Consider the following 20,456-nt stretch of genomic DNA (forward strand, 5'->3'; position numbering starts at 1 on the left):
TTCTAATTCCGTCCATGTCCATGAGAATGTCTAGGCTCCATAAGGTTTTTCTTTGCTTTGTTTGTGATTAACTCACAGTGAACATTTTATACAGTAAGTTACATGACACTGACTAATAATATTGTCACAAGATCCTGCAGGACCAGGGGATTTGTGCCTCCTTCAGTGCCACCCACCTTACACTCCCCTGCTGCGAACACCAGCTCTGCTTGGGCATCACCTCCTCAGCTCACTTCCTATTCTAGGTCATGTGACCCCCAGTCAGCTGCTCCACTACCTCAGAGAACTAGAGTGTTTCGTAGACGGGCTCCCCCTGCTGGTGGAGATGTTAACACCACCAACCTCTAGTCTCCAGGATCCGCTCTAGTGGTAGGATAGGATGCAACAGGTCACATGGCACCATTCATCACATTACCTGCCCTTAAAAGGAAGTGAAGGGCAACAGGAAGTTACCTGAACAAGGAGTTCCTTTGGCTCTGCTTCAAGGTTTCTGTTGTGTTGTTTCTGTTTGTTTCTCTCGTTCCTGACTCTTTGCGTATTGACCTCGGCTTGACCTTGACTACTCCTGCCTGCCTGCCCTGACCTCTGGCTTCCCTGACTACTCTCTACTCCTCGTTCTGGTACCACGTCTTGTTTCTGCTATCAGCAGTCACCTGCCTCTGCATGGACGGGGGCCACAACATGGCAGTTGCCCACAGCGCAACACCCTAACCTCTAGCAGCACTGGTGAAGACGGGCAGCTGCTTAGATTCTGCATCTTGTTCAGGTCTCTACCAACTGAGCTGGTGACAGAGAGGGTCCACCATCCTGCTTTGCAGCTATTGTGACAAAAATGTTGAGACAAACATCTGTCCTAATTGCATTTGTTAAAATTATGTACCTGTTTCGACCTATATATAAATTCAACTTAAGAACAAACCTATAGTCCCTATCTCATATGTGGCCTGGGGACTACCTGTATATAAAATGTTTATCAGATATGAGGCTTAAGACTTTTTACTTTGGGACTACCACAAACAATAACTCCACTTTATTGTCTAACTAAACATATCAATATCTTTTGCTTAACTTATCTTTCTTTTCAACATATTTTCATAAATCTAAGGAAAATGCCTTTTTTGCACTTTTTGGCTTTATTAAAAGTATTGCAGGTAGTAATTGGTATTTTTCATTTACTGTTCTTCTTTATTATACTATCACCTTACATGAACAAGATACTCATTCACAAGTTTATGATGAAAAAGAATAATTTGTGCTTCCTGTGCTACAACCAGAAACATTTCAGCCTTGTCATTAATATTGTAGTGAATGGATGTACATCACCATGCACCTAGTTACCTGGAATTCCTGATAATTGCTCTTCCTTAGAATTAATATGAAGTTCAAAATTGTATCAATCTGTCTATGTCAAGTTATATTATATATCAAGTTAAAAAGGATATTATATTTTTTTTTATAAATGTTTAAATAGCGTGTTAAATTCTTTATCTTTTTAATTCATTTAAACACAGATGATGTATTTTGCAACATTTCACAGACGATTATCAACTAATCAAAACAGTATAAATCTTCAAAGAACTATAGTTATGAACTGTGGACTAATTAAAAAGGATGATGCTGATTTAAATATCATGAGTTCCATCATTGTGAAATAAAAGGATGTTTAAAGGGAATGAATTTTTAAAAATGTTTTCTGTAAGAAAATAATGTGGATTCATATTTCATCAACGGATTGTAATTTGTATTGATTTTTGATTTTGCATTTGCTATCTAAAATAACTACATTTATTCAGTTACTGCAGCTGTTGATGCCTACTGGGAAGTTTGTCATTGTGTATTGCTAAGATTGCCACATACAGTTTTCCTTCTTGTGGTACTGTGATGGAAATATGTATCAGAGTGGTCACTTTTGTTCCTTTAAAGAGTTGTTGTAGGTAATAAAATATAGATTGTCTAGGGTTTGTAGATTATTTGACATATTGGTGATTTAATAAAGTTCTCCAAGAATGGAGAAGATAGACTATCGTGGGTATAGTGAAATAGAATTGATTGGAATGGATTTCTTAAAAATCATTTGTTTTTAGTTGACAAATATTTTAAATCCTGGACTAGCTCAATTCTATTTTTTTGGGATTTCCCAGGTTTTACCATGATAGTCTATCTTCTCTAGTTTTGGAGAGCTTTAATACATCAGACCAATTGTGTCGTAGTATTAGAAAAATTAGACATGAATTATTTATTATTTATTTATTTTTATTTCTAAATACTCAAATACACTTACTATGGCCATATTGGTAAAGGTATACATATGCTTTTCAGAACCATGGCTTTGCATTCCAACCTGCAATTCTAAATTATCAAGTCTGAAAAGATAAGATCTCATTGTTTTCCTCATTATGAATGGTACCTGGAACAATTATTTTTCAAGCATGCAGCCTGAATGGCAAGGAAAGAGAGGTCAGCAATTGTGCAGACCCCCTTTTCTTGTACCACATGACTTTTAACACTGGAAAGCAAGAGGCAGTTTCAAGGAGGCAAAATCTCCCCTACCTTTAAAGAGTCCAGCATCTACACCTCAAATTAAATAGTAAGTATGGTGGATTCTGAAAGTCCCCTTTAATGAGGTGATTACCCAGAACACTGCCCACTCCAAGGCAAATACTCTATATTCCCGTAAAAAAGGCCTACCTCAAAAATGAGCCCTAGCTTGATTTTTCCCTATTTTTGAGGATGCTCCAAATATAAGCCCTACACCTAAAATAAGCCCTACCTAAAAAATAAACTACAATATATATAAATACAAGACAAGAGGTGCTTAATTAAGGAAAGCGCTGTTGCTAGACATGAGAATTAAAGGCCAATGGTTCTAAAGGAAATAGTCACGAAATTCAATATGGTATACAGGGTTTGGAGAGCTATGAAGATGTTCCAGAAGATAATGACATGACTGTACTTAAAGAAATGTTGATTTTCGTCCCTGACTTCCACAAATAAATTAATAATGGATTTCAGGGTTTGGAGAATTAGGATGTTCCAGAATGTGATGATATGACTTCATTTGAATAAATGTTGATTTTTTTGTTCAAGAATAAATGTTGATTGTTGTTTATGGAAAATAAGACATCCCCTGAAAAAAAGACCTAGTGCCTTTTTTGGATTAAAAATTAATATAAGACACTATCTTATTTTTGGGGAAACAGGGTAAGTACTTGAATAAACTAGTATCCCAATAATTCTCCCAAAAAGTCACATGTAAAATACACATCTACACATTGAAAAGTCCTTTACTGAAATAAAAACACAATCACATAATATTTGGGATAAAGTCATATATTAAAGCAGTCATATTTAGTTCTTTGTTATATATCCTTTACATGTAATGACTGCGTGAAATCTGTGATTCATAATATAACCCAGCTCTTGAGATATTCTGCTTGTTCCAGAGCTTGTTGTATAAAAAGTGTTGTAATTTCTACATGCATAAAGTGTAACATATAAAAATTACTTTTAATTAAAGCCTGGACTTAGTACTTTAAAGTGTAAGTAAAAATATAAATAAATATCACTTACCTTTAAAGGTGGAAAGCCATCGATCCTTTCTCAATCCTACTCCAGTTGCTCCCACTCTGCCCCGTCTTTCTTGTCCTGGCATTGGTAAAAACAGACCGGGGAGAGGTCTCACTTATAGAATTAAAAATAAATACTATTTAGAAAAAAATGTAAAAAACAAACTTTCTTAAGGGTTAAAGTTTAAGTATAAAATGGTTAGCCATCCTTTTATACAAAGTCAAAACTATGATGACAGGTCCACTTTATTCAGGTGTGATTTGTTTGATTTAAAATTGAGTAAAGTAGTAATTCAAAGAAAAACACGTTCAAAGAAAAGTGTGTTCCAAATATTATGGTGGGCACTATATGTAAACCCATATTATTCACGTTGTAAAACCAAATCCCTCCATTTTACAGTACAGTTAGTGCTGGGAACAGCCAAAATGACTGGGTCATGTCCTGTTCAAAAAAAAATGAGAAAAAAATAATTTTGTTCTTGATAACAGTTCATCTATCAGGCAGTATCATCCTCCTTTGTTATCCTGTTCTGTACAAGAAAGCTTCAAGGCAGCCTCTTTCTATTATAGTTAAACCTATGTTAGCAATATTTCTTCTAAATTCAAATTTCCTTTTGCATTCTATAAGACAGATATTTATGTCTTCCCTCCTTAGATGTATTCCTTCCATTTAAAATTTGCAAGAGCATTGAAAGTTATTCTGTACATCTTCAACACCTTAATGACATGTACTTCTCATTTGCCGGAATGATCTATGGAGTCGAATGCACAAACTTTCTCACACAAATAATGTTTTCTGATTACTTGTGGAGTTTGCTTGCTGAACATCTGAGTCATTTTTCTTTCTAACCTTAAGGATATAAATGCTTTGGATTTTGCTTCTATAATCTAATAAATTGCATTCTTTTTTTCTCCTACTACTAAATGAGTTTTGTGGTCATCATCTATCATGGTAAGGAATTGTGTTTGAAAGTTGAAACTCCACTTGTGGTATCTGCACATTGTATTGATATCTGCTTGCTGATGAGCTCAATAAAAAGACACAAAAACAGACTAATCATGTAATGGATTATACACATGACTGTGGAACTACTTTCACCAGACTTGTGGCAGAAAGCATCCATTGTGTCATATCAACTGTTAAAATTGTCATTTCTTACAATGGAAATAGAAAATGCCTAGGGGTGTTGTATATAAGAAGATGAGAAACACAGACACACATTCTTTTATATATTCCCTTGTATTCACTAGTTGTGCACAGGCATTACACCTGCAGGCTTCATTAAACTGTATGTAAACTCAGAATCACCTTTTTATCCATTATGTCCCACTGTTTACAAAATGAACCATTTTTTACTAATCCATTGAAAAGTTTCCCATATAAACAGCCTGTAAGCACCTCTGTAACAGGCTGGCAACACTAAACCAATGTCCCACAATTAGGAATAGGGTTATCAGTCTGGGGTCTTTGAGTTTACTGTTGAGCTTCCTAACAGATCAGGAAGGGCAACAACAGTACCAGAATTTCCAGGTGACATCAATGATCAAATATGGATAATAATGCCATTTAGAAGTCCTGGCATTTTTACCCCAGTCAGGTAAATCTGAATTTAACAAAGCTCTGCATTGCAAGGGATTGTGTTACATTACTGGATTTACATCGCTAAATAAACCTAAAAAATAAACCTAAAAATATAAAAGTACCTTCTTTCACCTGAATACAAAGAAAAACTACTGGGACTTGAGCATATACCTAGAGCGGAAACGTACAGGAAGAAGGAACAGAAGGAGGACTCGCGGGGACGCCAGACAAGAAGGAGGACTCGCGGGGACACCGGACTCCGCAGGTAAGTACCGGTACCCAGCGTACAAGACGACCCCCGACTTTGGGACAGATTTTTCGGGGTTAAAAAGTCGTCTTGTACGCCGGAAAATATACAGTACTTTCCAGTTGGATATAATAGGTAACTTGCAATTAAATGATTTTTTGTGCATTTTTGTTGGCCTTCAGCAGATGGGGCTGTGTCATCATCTAAAGTGTGTAACAAACACATGCCTCATAAGGAAAGAGTTTGTATACACTTTACTCTTTACCTAAGGACATAGCGTCATCTAGTAACCCGAGTAGAATCTGGGATTCTTTTTTTAATAGAGGTTTTGGAGGTAATAAAATATTTGTTTATACTCAAGTTTATATGAGAATAAATGGCTGTTAAAGACAATATGTACATGTTTTATTACAGTAAACACTGTGGTTATTTACATTTACTTTCTGTAGTAATAGGTACCCCTGAACTTCTTTCCCTGGAAAAATCAAATATCTAATTGTCAAACCCTTGCCCAACAGAACATGGGCAGTCATGATCATACGAATTGACATGCACATAACTCCAGGAGAGATAACCTTCACCCTACATACAGGTAGTCCACAGGTTACATACGAGGAGTTACATACGCACTGTAGATTTGTTCTTAAGTTGAATTTGTATGTAAGTTGGAACAGGTACAATATTTTAATAAATGCAGTTAGGACAGATAACAGAGCTAAGTCCTTAAGATCACCCACAACCTCAGCTGTGTTTAGCAAAAGATTTCTTCTGCAATGCATGCAAACTGCCCCCTCCGCCCTTCCAGCCGCTGTTCTAAACACAAGCAAGCAGGGAAGCCCCGTTCGTATCTAGGAAGCGTCAGTATGTCGGATGTCCTGGGACTACCTGTACTGTATAGATTGTGACTGTTCAAAAGTTTGACCGTTTTTTCTGTTTTATAGTAAATTTTCAGGGCCACAATAGTGTAATTTTACTCCGGCACCAACACATTGCTTCCAAATTCTATTAAAGACAAATATTTTATTGCTCTTCATGCTGCTGCCTATATACTGTATTTTGCATGGCATATTTCTTAACTATTCCACAGATATGCCATGTATCAGTATTTCAAACGTTGCGTTACAATGTGCTCTGTTAGTAGTACAACAAATGCTTGATCATATTTTATTTCTGATACATCTGATAAAGTTGATTTACTGTAACACAACACAGACTTTCTTTAAGTCATAAGCTTGCAACAACATCAAAGAAGCAGAAGCTTTTATTTTCCCATTAGATGTAAGATTTTGAATGCAGACAGCACATAAAAGAGCATTTTAAGAATCTATCAAAAATCTTTCCTCCCGTTACTCCCCACTATGTTGCTGACATATTCCTAATGGTACATTGTATTGAACAGCCTTTTTCATTTATTAGATCATTCATATTTCATATGTTTTTTCCCTGACAAAAATCAGTAATAGCCTTTCAATTATGGCTGATTGAGGTTTATGGAGATTTAAAGTATCAGATAAACAGAAGCTAGTTTTATCAAATAAAATGTTGAGGCAAAATGTTCTCCAAACATTGCCTGCACAAAATCAAACCAGATATTATGGCTTTCATTTTCAATTAGGGTACAGAGATTATTCGTTGTAAAAAATAAAAAGCACATTGAAAAAGTGCTCTAAAAACTGTAAAACTGTCTGAGACTAAAAATATGTTCAACAATAGATTGACAAGAACATGACTAACAGATTAGTTTATATCCATGATTCATTTATAATTTGATGTGACAACATCATGCAGTCACTACAGATTGGTCATCTGTGAACCCATGATGTGAATCCACGGCTATAGCACATCCCAAAGGTTCTCTGCTGTATTGAGATATGGCTAGCCTTTTGAGTACAGTGATCTCATTGGCATGCTTACGAAACCAGTCTGAAATGATCTAACCTTTATTACCTGGCAGGATATCCAGCTGCAAGTAGAGATAGTATGGGGGTGGACTCCCTTTTGCTGTCAGAACTGCCATAAATATTCTCGAAATAGTTGATGTTCGTGGGGAGTTGCTGGAAACATTTCTTGGGGATTTTGGTCAATATCGACTTGCTACCATCAGAAATTTGCTGCACATTTGTAGGCTGAACATCCATGAAGTGAATCTTCCATTCCACCACATCCAAAATGTACACTACAGGTAGTCCCCGGGTTACATACAAGATAAGGACTGTATGTTTGTTCTTAAGTTGAATTTGTATGTAAGTTGGAACAGGCACATTATTTTAATAAATGCAATTAGGTCAGATGTTTGTCTCAACCTAATATTAGGCAGCGTGATGTCAGTTACTGTAAAAAATCCTCACTGTGAGTTAATCACAAACAAAGCAAAGAAAAAAATCTGTATGGAGCCTAAACATTTATTAACTTCTGGAGCAAGCAGTGCTTTGATATGCAAAAAGAAACAACTGCACAGTTTGTCTTAGTGATTAAAGAGTTACAAGAGGCTACAGAAAGAGCTCACTCCCCTAAGATCACCCACAACCTCAGCTGTGTTTAGCAAAAAATTTCTCCGGCACACCGCCCCTCCCCCTTCCAAGCCTCCATTCTGCACACAGTGTGCACGGAAGCCTCAATCGTTTTTAGGAGGCGTCTGTATGTCGGATGTCTATTACCCAGGGACTACCTGTATTTGATTAAGATATGGTGACTTTGGAGGCCAGTAGAGTGAAGTGAACTCATTGTCATGTACTTTTAGATAATCTGGGTTTTGTGACATGACACATTTTCCGGTTTAGAATAGCCCTCAAAAGATAGGTACACTACGTTCATAAAGTATGTACATAGTCAGCAAAAATATTAAAGTAGGATATGGTATTATATTATGCTCAAGTGGTCAAGACGCATCAGAACAGGCAATGTTTTCCAATATTATCTTGTTCATTTTGTGTGAGCTTGTACAAATTGAAGCCTCCGATGCCTGTTCATAGCTGACAGGAGGGGTTACTATTGTGATCCCCTGCTGCTGCAGCCTATCTACTTCTAAGTTTAATGTGTTGTGCTTTCAGAGATGCTCTTCTACATACCTTGGTTATATTGAAGTTGCTGAGTTGCTGTTGCCTTTCTATCAGCCCAAATGAGTATGGCCATCTGAATCCTGGCATTAACTAAGTATTTTCATTTTTAAGTAGACAAACTTCTTTCGCTTGCTCTTGTGTGTAATTACCACCACACAATAGGGTATTTGGGAAGTGTCAGGCAATAGGTTCAGTTCACAAAAGGAGGATATAATATTGCATGTGAGTGTGCGTTTGAAGTAAATATAAAATTTCTCCAATTTACTTTACTTACATACTTTGGGTAAGTGCACATTCACCTTGCAAAGTTCTCTACTTTATTAACAAATCAATTGCTTTTCCTGTTATTCTGGTGACTAAAAAATTACACATCCTAGGCTCACACAAAGCTTCCTTTGTACATAAACATAAGTTACGGTATATTGAGGTCATCTCTGCATTTTTCCTGGATTTACAAAAAGTTATAGTTTGTGGTTGGAGCACAGAATGTAGAAATGAGACTATGAGACATAATAATGATTGGTCAAATTTTCATGGACATATTAAACAGATTATCCAATGAAAGTTGGAAGAGACTAGTAGGTTGAATAGGAGACAGTTACCCTTACTAAGCAACTAACATCAAAATGTGACCAAATTTAGTGTTATATGGAAACTAATTTTCACATTTAGTGCCTTTACCCTGCAGTTTTATTAAGCAAGCTTGCAATATATTGGGCCTGATTTATTAAAGCCCACTAATATCTGAGAGGACAAACTATCATGGGAGAACCTGGGTGATTCAGCAAACCTGGAATAGATCTGATCCAGGAATAAAAACACTTACCAACAAATAGAAAACAATTTTTAAGAAATCCATTCCAGGTTCACCTGGATCCCCCTGCTTCTCCTGTGATAGTCTATCTTCTACAGTCTTGAAGAGATTTAATAAGTCAGGTCCAATATGTCTGCCAAGAATAGGAAGCAAAGTATCCTTAATATGTTCTAAGTTTAGTAACCATTACCAGTAACTAATTAGTCCTCATTTTCTATTGGAGATTGCAGTTAAATCAAATGTGATTAATTTGGATTACTAGATTTGTGCATTGTTCTAGTAAATAAAGTGAATTCATTTGGCCCTGTGATATAGACTTTTCAGCACTGTCCTTGCAAGGTTCTATCAGATCCTGGATGGATATACCTGTAGCAAAATGAGTGTTTTCTGTGAATATTTTCTTAAAAGCAGCAGAAATATTTAGGATGCAATAGATTTTAAATATTAAAGAATAAATAATAATATATTCTTGCTTACATATACACAAAAATGTTTTCAGAATATTTGCTTTATTTGATTGCTCTGTCAAGTGTGATTAAATTCACTGTTTGTATGCTCTGCCAGCTAATTTGTCACAATTGTGCTGAACTAGATTCTTGTTGATATGTAAATGTATCTTTAGAATGCAGCTTAAATCCAGTCAGAGCCACAGACAAGTGGTGGAGCTATGAAAAACTCTTCTATGGACAATAATCTAACTTGTAGGCTTCGGGGTATAAAGACATGAAAAGGATGGAAATATTTATGCTGGATCTTTAATTATGTATCATTGCTGTATTTGCCCCAATATCCATTTTTCTTACAGTTTATTAGACATTGGATGAACTGTAATAGATGTAAATTTCAGTACGTCATATCTAACTAACTCTGCATAAATTAGATGTTGGCAAAATATATAGACTCCGCTATAGTGGGGTTAACCAAGGCAATTGACCCATCAACCACCACTTTAAAAATGACTTGTCAAAGGGGTCTGCAGGAATCCATAGAAATAATAATTTCCATCAAAAAGATGAATGAATGATAACTCTAATAAATGAACATTCACTGCCATTTCATTAACTACACCTTGCTAATATCAGGTTGGACCCTCTTTTGCCATCAGGGCTGCCATGATTACTCATGGCACAGATTTAACAAGATGCTGGAAACATTTCTCAGGGATTTTGATCCATATTGACTTGCTATCACATTTATGTGCTGCACATCTATGATACAAATCTTTAATTCCACCACCTTCAAACTGTATGCAATTGGATTGAGATCTGGTGACTGTAGAAGTTATATAAGTACAGTCAATTTCTTGTCTGATGATATCCTTTAAAATCCCATAGCAGTTTCTGCCCTCTATATATGATTTTCCTAGTATTTATTAATTTTAAACCACCCACCTCACTGCCTGCCAACACCAATGATTGAGTAGTGAAGAAACATTCCTAGATGAGGACCCCTTGTTAAACCCCTTGAAATAACTTTCAGGTTATTAGGGAATCCCTTCTATAATTACTAAATGCACAGCTCACAAATCATTAGCATGGTGATCAGTAGGAAGATAGATCCCTACAGTGCTGGGCATTGGAAAGAATCTCATCCCTTAGAGACAGGCAAAAAGCTCATTGGTATCTATTAAACTGACTGAGTGTCAAACACTGCTCATTGCTCAAGGAACCCCTAACAACTTTGGAAGAAAGTTTAGCATTCCACTGAACCCTGGTAGAGAAACACTGATCTAGAGGGTAGTACCCCCCCCCCCCTCATTGAAAGAACTCTACTAACTAACGGGCACTACATGACTAAAATAAACCTCCCTAGAAGTGACTCCTTTAATTATAAATGTTTTGTTTTATCTTTCCTAGCGGTAATCTCAAGTGTGGCTTGAGGTGAATTATCCTTACCAAAAGTTGTAACCCTGAGCCACACACGGGGTGGAATTGCCAGGGAGTTTAAATAGCTTATCTGGTAAGCTGTGCCCATGGCATCCTCCAGCAATGCCCCTCATCTTTTTCCCCTGGTGATGCCGGCTGGGCATCTGTGTAACCTGGCGTGTGAATGTTGGGGACACAAGGCTATGGGAAGCAGATGCTGGCCAGGCATCTGCTCGCGAGAGTGTGGCTGGGGGGTTGGACTGTGCGACTGTGAGGCGGGACCAGGTGGTAAATTTAAAATACTAAGTATTTTTAAATGTACCCCTTTTACATTTAAAAATACTTAATATGCATACCGCCAGGGAGGTTAAAAAGACAAGAGTTGATGATTCTAACCCCTTGCTTAAGGGGCCAGGGGCAAAAAATTCTTTCTTTCTGATGAGTTTCCTTTTTAATTTCAATACCAGATCATTGCCTTTAAAAGGCCTGTTGTGTATAAATGTCCAAACAAGAGAAAGAAAACAACTTCCACAGTTATTAATTCTTCTGGATCCTAATTATTAAGTTGTTTTTCTAAGTGAATACTGATCATGTCCTTAGACAAGAAAGCAATTACATGATGGCATTTAAAAATGCAGCCTCCCAGTAAAACAATTCTTAATATGAAGAACAATCAATGTAATAAACCACAGCCAGCTATTTCTGACCAAGGTGAGGCACATTATCGCCTTCAAAATTTCGATTAGATTAGAAAATCATCGGAGCAGTAATTCAATGGGTCTGTCGATTCTTATTCTCCTTTGTGTGTACAACACTGCCTCTGTTATGTAAGGTAAAAATGATTGTCACATTAAATTTCCCTGAAAAAATCATCTTCTCTATGCAAGAATGGACACGAATCTGTTTTAAAGAAAAAATCCCCAGCGACTTTTTAAAATATAATTTAAGAAAGAAAAGTGCTATTATCTCCTAACGGTTTGCAAGCACTGATGTGAACTGGTTTAAAACAATTTTATATAATCTGAAAATAAATGTCAGATTATGCTGCTTGTGATAACTGGAACATCAGATACAATTAACTTTCTACTTTCTCCTTTTTTGGTACCTTTTTTTTTCCAGTCTATTTTTTCATTATTAAAAGGAATAGATATTTTCCTGTTAGCCAGCTGCAAATATACCAAATGATACCAATTTTCTCCTGGTGGAAAATCTTCCAGGTCCATGCCTTTTTAACGTCAGTTACTGATTCTCCACTGGAGAATTTTAGGTAAATGTTGGAGTTACTTTACTTCCCCCTAATGTATATCCAGTCCTATCTGGTCCTCCATTATTCCTATAAGTGGTACAGATTTCTTGTTTGCTTCCTTCCTTTTCATTTTCTTTGGTTGATCCTACCAGTAACAGGTTTTCCCAAGCTTCCTGACCTAGGCTAAACAGCTCACTAAACTGGCACAGCATTAAAACTATGAACTGCCTTTGAACTCGGATCTGTGCCTGCCAATACACAATGCATCAGTACTTAGTGTAACTCTGTTAAACTGCAGTGCATGACACATTGAGACTGGACTGGTTGCATGCATTTGGCTCCATCATTGCTGGAAATGCACCTGTATTTATAGTTCAGGTGCACAATCCACTGTGAAGGTAGGGGGACTAGTACATTGCAGAACACTGCAGAACAGGGGTGAGCAAACTTTTTTCTCAGGGGCCAAAAAAATTTTTAAATTTTTACAGATGGGCTGGGCCAGTTTCAGATGGATGGAGAGTTTGTATTGGGCCGGATTAAAATGCCAACGGGCCATATATGGCCCACGGACAATAGTTTGCCAATTAATATGGCTCAGGCAGAAATCAAAAGAGCTTCAATTAAGCAATACATCCCATAGGTCGGCAATTCAAAAGTCCTGTCACTAAAACTTCTACACCAAGGGGACACTTGGTACTCATGGGTAGAAGGGGGTGAAGTATGAGGCTTTCGTCCAAACATGGAGCTGCCTGATGCTGCTGCTTTTAGCCTGGCCTGTACTGTGGTGGAATAGGAAGGCCCACCGAGATCATTCCCTCCTATCCTAGAGTCCAAGCTCTGAAATTATCTGATCAAATGACAACCGTAGGTCTCCAACTTTCCCGGAGTCTCTTTGCATGAGACAACCTGTTCTCAGGATCGGGACATTTTTTCCCTTCATGGAGCAACCTACCTTGTCTACCTTGGATAAACTTTGTTTATAGGGTTTCATCTGGAATATACTGGTTTATAGTATGTTTATTTCACTAGTGGTTGAACTTGATGTCTTTTTTGTATGTAACCCATTTCTGGGGTAATACAGCTCTACCAGTAAGTACGGCCCTATTGGGCAGGACAGGAGACCTGATTGTTTTTTTTACTGCAGTTAGTGAATACTTAAAATGAAATAATTGTTATTATTAATATTCCAGTTTAGGGGTGATTGCAAAATAAACCCAAACAGACAACATTTGGTACAGGACTAACAGAAATAATTGATAGCCCTGTGTAAAATACTTAAAGTTAGAGCTTTTAGTACAAAATGCAAATACCACCCACTATTTACAGTCACCTGCTGTGTTAGTACTGCATTTTAATTGGCTGGGGGTGGTCACGGGGTAGAGAGAACCAAGCCACTTTCATACTACCAGTCAATGACAACTTTCACCATAAATGTTTACATTAGCAGGTGGCGTCAAAATTGGTAAATGCAATAATGCCTTACTCAATGAGGAATTTTACTCCAGAGGTCTTAAGTCAAACATTTCTGAAGGCGAACTAGCTAGGCAAAAACAAGTACAGTAATCCTTGAGAAATAAATCCGTATTATAAAAAATGCCCACTAAATATATAGTGAATAAATAGGTAATCCCCAGGTTACATACAAGATAGGGACTGTAGGTTTGTTCTTAAGTTGAATTTGTATGTAAGTCAGAACAGGTACATTATTTTAGGATGTTTGTCTCAACATATTATTAGGCAGCTTGGTGTCAGTTACTGTAAAAAATCCTGACTGTAAATTAATTACAAAAAAGCAAAACAAAAAACTTTATGGAGCCTAGACATTCATTAACTTCAGAAGCAAGCTGTGCTTTGACATGCAAAAAGAAACAACTGCAGAGTTTGTCTTGGTCATTAAAGAGTTGCAAGATGTTGCAAAACAGCAAGAGACCTCTTCTGCAAGTCAAGCGCCCCTCCCTGCATCAAGCCTCTGTCCTATACACGAGGAAGCAGGGAAGCCCTGTTTGTAATTAGGGGTAGTCCATATGTCGGATGTCCTAAACTCGGGGACTACCTGTATCCTAAAATTAGCTTGTTCTGTAGAAGGGAAAGAAAGAAAAAAATACTTGGAAGCTTGAGTGTCTAAAGCAGGAAATGGCTATAATATAATTTTAAACTTGAAAAAAACGTTTGTGAAAATCACTGAGCCAATTCTCAATACAAACACTATAGCATCTATTTATAAAGCAGCTATTTGTAAAGCAATCTGAAATTCACTGAAACTTTTTCTGGTGGAGAATTTTCCTGGGCCATGAGTCCCCACCAGGGTAGTTTTAGTGAATGTCAGATTCCCTACGATTTATGAGAATATAATTAAGGCTAATTTTTCATTTTCTTTCTTCATTTTATTCTTTCAGGCAGTCAAAGAAATTTATAACAGTTTCAGGCTAAAGCAAAAAAAGACATTTTTTTAGTAACATTAAATTACTAAATGGCTTCAGAAGCAATTATGGTATATATCTTATATCAATTTAAAAGTTGAGTTTTCTGTAAACAATATTTTTTTGCTGAACTCTAGGCAGATATAAAAACTCAATTTAATGCATTCATATTCATTATTACATAAATGAATGTGTTTTTTTAAATGCAAGTATATAAAGTAAGTACCTATACAGTATATGAACTAGTATCAGCCTCTTGCAGTCTCTGTATAGCGGAGCTGGAGCATCAGCCCACAAAACATGAAACATGCTGATGGAAGAGAATGCAGAGAGATGAGTTATCATTTTATGTTTCCCTTTTTCACTGTCCTAAGGGGTTATATTTTATAAATGTCAATGTGATCAACTTATTAATGCTTGCACAATGTAATATTGACCTTGTGTAAACCTCTAAATTTAGTTGGGATGTTTTCATAGAAGGTATATATGTGTACAAACAGACATCCCCATTTATGGCATTACTTTGCTGTGCGTAATATTGATTTTGTTTTACTGTTCCTATCTCTCTGCTCGAGCCCATTAGTGTGCACATCATAATAATTAATACAATAGACTCTCTTTATGGCTAATTGATTTTCTTTCAGCACCCCAGTAAAGTTATATATTTATTCTTTTAAAGCCCATACTAAATGCTTTTAGTACCTGTGAAATACACAACTTTGCATTTGGAATCATTTGCAGTTCCTGCTACTAATGGTTCATGAAGAGCAGCAAAGGAATGTCAGTGACCACTGTATGTCGTGAGTAAAGCTGCATACACACAATTGGTAATTGTCACACAAGATGAATTGTTGTAATTGTCTGGATGAATATTTAGCTTGTGTACAAAATATCCTAAAAGTTGTGATGTCATTGTAATTTGATATAGCCAACTAAGTATGCCCACTGTCATTTTCTGTGTGAAGGATGCAGCGGAGTGCCTCCCGTTTGTCCTCCCCAACAAGGGGACAAGGTTGTGTATACAGTGTTTAGTTTAGTGTCACTAGAAACAGGAAAGAACATTTCATCAACATAAATTTGACATGTGTACAAAGCTTAAGGTAGCTGCACACACCAATCCACCTCTTTCTCTTGCTCCCTTCACAGATATGTGACAGTTATAGACCATAGAATTTTTGATTGGAAGGGGTGTGTATTTAAAACCCTTCTTCCAAGATCAGCTCATTTATCTCCATTCTGAAGCCAGGAAATCATTTTCCGGAAATGAAAGCTAGTCAAAACTAAATAAAGCTGTAATAAAGCTTCTTCACTTTGCATTTCCAAGATGGAATTAATGATGGAATGTATTGAAAGTAAAAAAAATGTTTTATGTTTTATGATAGATGCCTTATTACCTTTAAAATAAAAGAATTGTGTTCAATAGTCCCCATAAATACCTTACATCCTTTTTAAAGAAGCATATATATTCATTGCCTGTGGCTACAATTCATGCTCCATTCAGAATGTCCTTATTTGTAGCCACGCTAATAATTTGTAGAGAGATCAGACCACAAGCGTACACACCCATAATAATGATATACAGACCCTGATTTATCAAAGTTCTCCAAGGCTGGAGAGAATACACTTTCATCAGTGAAACTGGGTGATCCAGATTACCTGGGATGGATCTGGTCCAGGATTGAAAACATTTGCTAAAAAATAGATAATGACTTTTAGGAAATCCATTCCAGGTTTGCTGGATTACCCAGCTTCACTGACAAAAGTGTATTCTCTCCAGCATTGGAGAACTTTAGTAAATCAGGCTCAATATGTAAGAAGTCATGGTACATGACTTTTTTTTTTCAAGGCCAGGAAGCTGAAATTGTAGCTATCCTGATACATGATATGGGAGTATGTTCCTCATAGAAGAGGTGTTTTGAACTTCGCAGAGAGAATTGGTGACAGCTGATACTAGACCTATTGACTGGATTATCGGATATTTTTCTGTACTTGCAGAAAATGAACTTAGCCTTAAAAAGAAAACACCTGAAGCCACCACATTTAGGAACTGTTAGGCTGCAATGTATTCCATTTTCCTTCCTGGGTTTAGATACACTTTGGGCTCTATTTATAAACAGGGAAAGTGGGAATGTGAGATTCCCCTTTAAATATTCCCAGGTGGGAATCAATTACTGTTATTGAAACACAAGGACCTGAAAATTCCCATGAGGGAATGTTTGAGACAATGTCTGATTTTCTTGTTTTAGAAATAAAGCCCTTTAAGTTTTAGCAAGGGTGCTAACAACACACCATAATACAAGCCACAATAACAATAATAAAATCTATTATTTTCACATACATATATAATATTTATTTATATATATATATATATATATCTCAAAATAAAGGTAACAGTCAACAACAACAAAAAAAAAAGAAAAACATGTAAAAGACACGCCAAGGTATACTTTCAGGGAAATAAAATTACAATAATAGCTCTAAATGCAGGTAGCATGCTTCATCTGTACAGGCAGAATTTAATGTAGGATTCTAGACACTCCATAACACTATTAAAAAAAAGTTTCGAGAACATTGTTCAATTGTCATTTGACAGCATGTCAATGTCAAATGATGAAGCTGCAAAGTTACATAGCATACCACATTTATAAATCACAATACAATACATTTACAGTAATATAATAAAATGCAAGCACTTAGAGGCAAATAAATGCGAAGGAATTCTATGTGAATAGAAAGAAAGCTTTTCCTGCCCCTCTACTTTAAGAGCTGAGAAATATCAGTGAAAGGTGCAATTGTTCCTGCCAATCACATCTTTGTCTCTGTGTCACTACAACTTTCCACCTATATTAGAAAACCATTAGCAATCTGTCTTTAATGACAGGTCTGCCAATCACGTTCGCTACTTTCCCTTTGTACTGTCATCCTTTAAAGTCTACTTCATGTACTATTTTACAACAGAGACCGCAAGACTCCAAAACAAAGACTCGCAGTTCTTCGGTATAGAAAGTCTCGAGTCCAATCACTTTAAAATAAAAAATATTTTAAGATGTGTGAACTGCACATTATGAAAGAAAAAGGTAAATTAGCCGTAAGGATGATATGCATATTATTTCTTTTTCTTTTTTTTTCATGCTATATTATAATCATAAATGGGTGCTGAGATTTAAATTGTAACACTATTGTAATGTAACTTGTTCACAGATGGAAAATAATGTGTTATTTTTTTCTTATAGCTGAAAAATTATGTTTTAAAGCATGTAAATAACATAGATATAATTTTTCTTGACTTGAAATCACAAGAATTCTGTATACAGAAAAAAAGAAAGTCTTCTAAATGGGGAAAAGCATTGCCATGGTATATTAGCTTAAAAATGGAACACCAGACAAGTAGAAACAAACCAGCTACTCGAGTTTCAAGTTTGTCACAGAATTATTTTGTTCAACTGTAAATTGTAAACAATATATAAAAGCCTGGGCATTTTTTTCAATCACTTTTCATGGAATAGGAAATGGTAAAAATAGGGGTCCATAACTCCAGTATTTAAAGTAGGACTATTCCCGGTGTATATGTAAGGATACAATAATCCTAACTCTACCTCATCTAGTTATTTGGTAGCGCTGCCCCTCTGCTAACATGAAATAGGAGGAAAAGCAGAAAAAAGACTGAGGGTTTTTCTTTGCACCAAAAGAGAATAAAAATGTGGACACATTTTCAAAGCAAATAACAATCTTATAGTACATACATTCCATGTTGGTTTTTGGTCTTTCCTATTGGATTTCATGGGATGATAGACCTGTTAACTAGACATAGTACTTCCTAAATAAGGTGAAAGCAAGAACAACGTCTCATACCCCAACACATTTTGCCGATAGGCTTATAGGCAATAATATTACAATTTAAATATTCATTGGTACATCAATAAATCCATTTTAATAAATCATATATGTTGTGTGGGTGTGTTTTATTGTGTGTAATTTGTTTATCTTCATGTGTGAAGAAATGCGTCCAGGTACGAGATGGTATTTTTGGTTTGACCTAATTTAGGGAGTACTATGTCTAGCTAACAGGTCTCTCATCCCATAAAATCTAATGGGAAAGACCAAAAAACAATATACAGTGTATGTACTATAGGATTGTTTTTGAATGGGGCTGTAAAAAAATTAGACAATAAAAGGGACTTTTTTTTTATATATATTCAGTTCATTTCTAGGAATTCTTCTAATGTGGGTCCTCTTACATTTTATTGCATGTAAACGAATTGATGAATGAACAAAATCAATAATTGCAAGAGTTCCTCTAGGCTAAAAAGGTTGAGAAAGACTAAACCACAATAAGGAATATAGCCTGAAAATGACTTGTATGTGGCCCTCGTGGACTAGAGTTTAGGAACCTTTTTGAGATATCCCCTACCTCCATTTATTATTATTATACAGTATTTATATAGCGCCATCATATTACGCAGCGCTGTACAAAGTCCATAGTCATGTCACTAGCTGTCCCTCAAAGGAGCTCACAATCTAATGTCCCTACTATAGTCATGTGTCATTAATGACATAATAAGGTCAATTTTAGGGGGAAGCCAATTAACCTAACTGCATGTTTTTGGGATGTGAGAGGAAACCGGAGTACCCGGAGGAAACCCACGCAGACATGGGGAGAACTTGCAAACTCCATGCAGATAGTGTCCTGGCTGGGATTTGAACCTAGGACCTAGCAATGCAAAGGCCGGAGTGCTAACCCCTGAGCCACCATGCTGCCCATTTATGACTACGGATGTGAAGAAAAATTTCTATCATGTGAATAACTGAAAGTTCTTCCTACTTTTGGTTGCTTTTAGCATTAATATTATTATTACACAGTATTTATATAGCGCCATCATATTACGCAGCGCTGTACAAAGTCCATAGTCCTGTCACTAACTGTCTCTAAGGGAGCTCACAATCTAATGTCCTTACCAAAGTCATATTTATACAGTTTAGCCTAAACTGCCATACTTCTTGTTAGTGTATGGTTTATTAAAGCTTATAAAGAATTCTCCCAAATAGTACCAATGAGCTGGATAAAAGCTTCTGTTCACTGCAGCATGAACCTTCCATAAAGGTTCATGCTGCTTTCTACCATGTTAAGCAAAGCTGTCAAATGTTGGTGTCCAGTGTGTTAACCTATTTCAAGACCCCTACAAAAATTGCTAGAAATGGTCAATGTGATGCAGATAATTTGACTGTAATGCAAATCACATGAAAATTGCACTGACTTAAAAGTGAGCCAATCAAACTCTGGGTTTGATTGGTTAAATATATCAAATCAGTGCAATTTGCATGATATTTGCATGTGATTTGCATAAAGGATCACATTTCTGACCAGTTCTAGAAACTGCTAACTTTAGACATCCAATTACAAAATCCTGTTTACCAAACACATAATTGACATTAGACTTTTACATTTAAAGTGAACATTTAAATTGACTGATTAAAAATATCTCAAATTAGATCAAAACCTTTTCTCCCTTTATTAGGCCTTTCATGCTTACTATTTAGAAACAACACATATCATTTTTTTTATTCCAATTGCTGTAGAAGAAAAGATTACATATAAATAATGATTCAATGATCGTAGGTATCCTAGAAGGATCTGCACGCTTGTTAAATCTTTACTG

Source organism: Pyxicephalus adspersus, chromosome 1 (assembly GCF_032062135.1).
Source record: "Pyxicephalus adspersus chromosome 1, UCB_Pads_2.0, whole genome shotgun sequence".
In the NCBI taxonomy this organism is placed as follows: domain Eukaryota; kingdom Metazoa; phylum Chordata; class Amphibia; order Anura; family Pyxicephalidae; genus Pyxicephalus; species Pyxicephalus adspersus.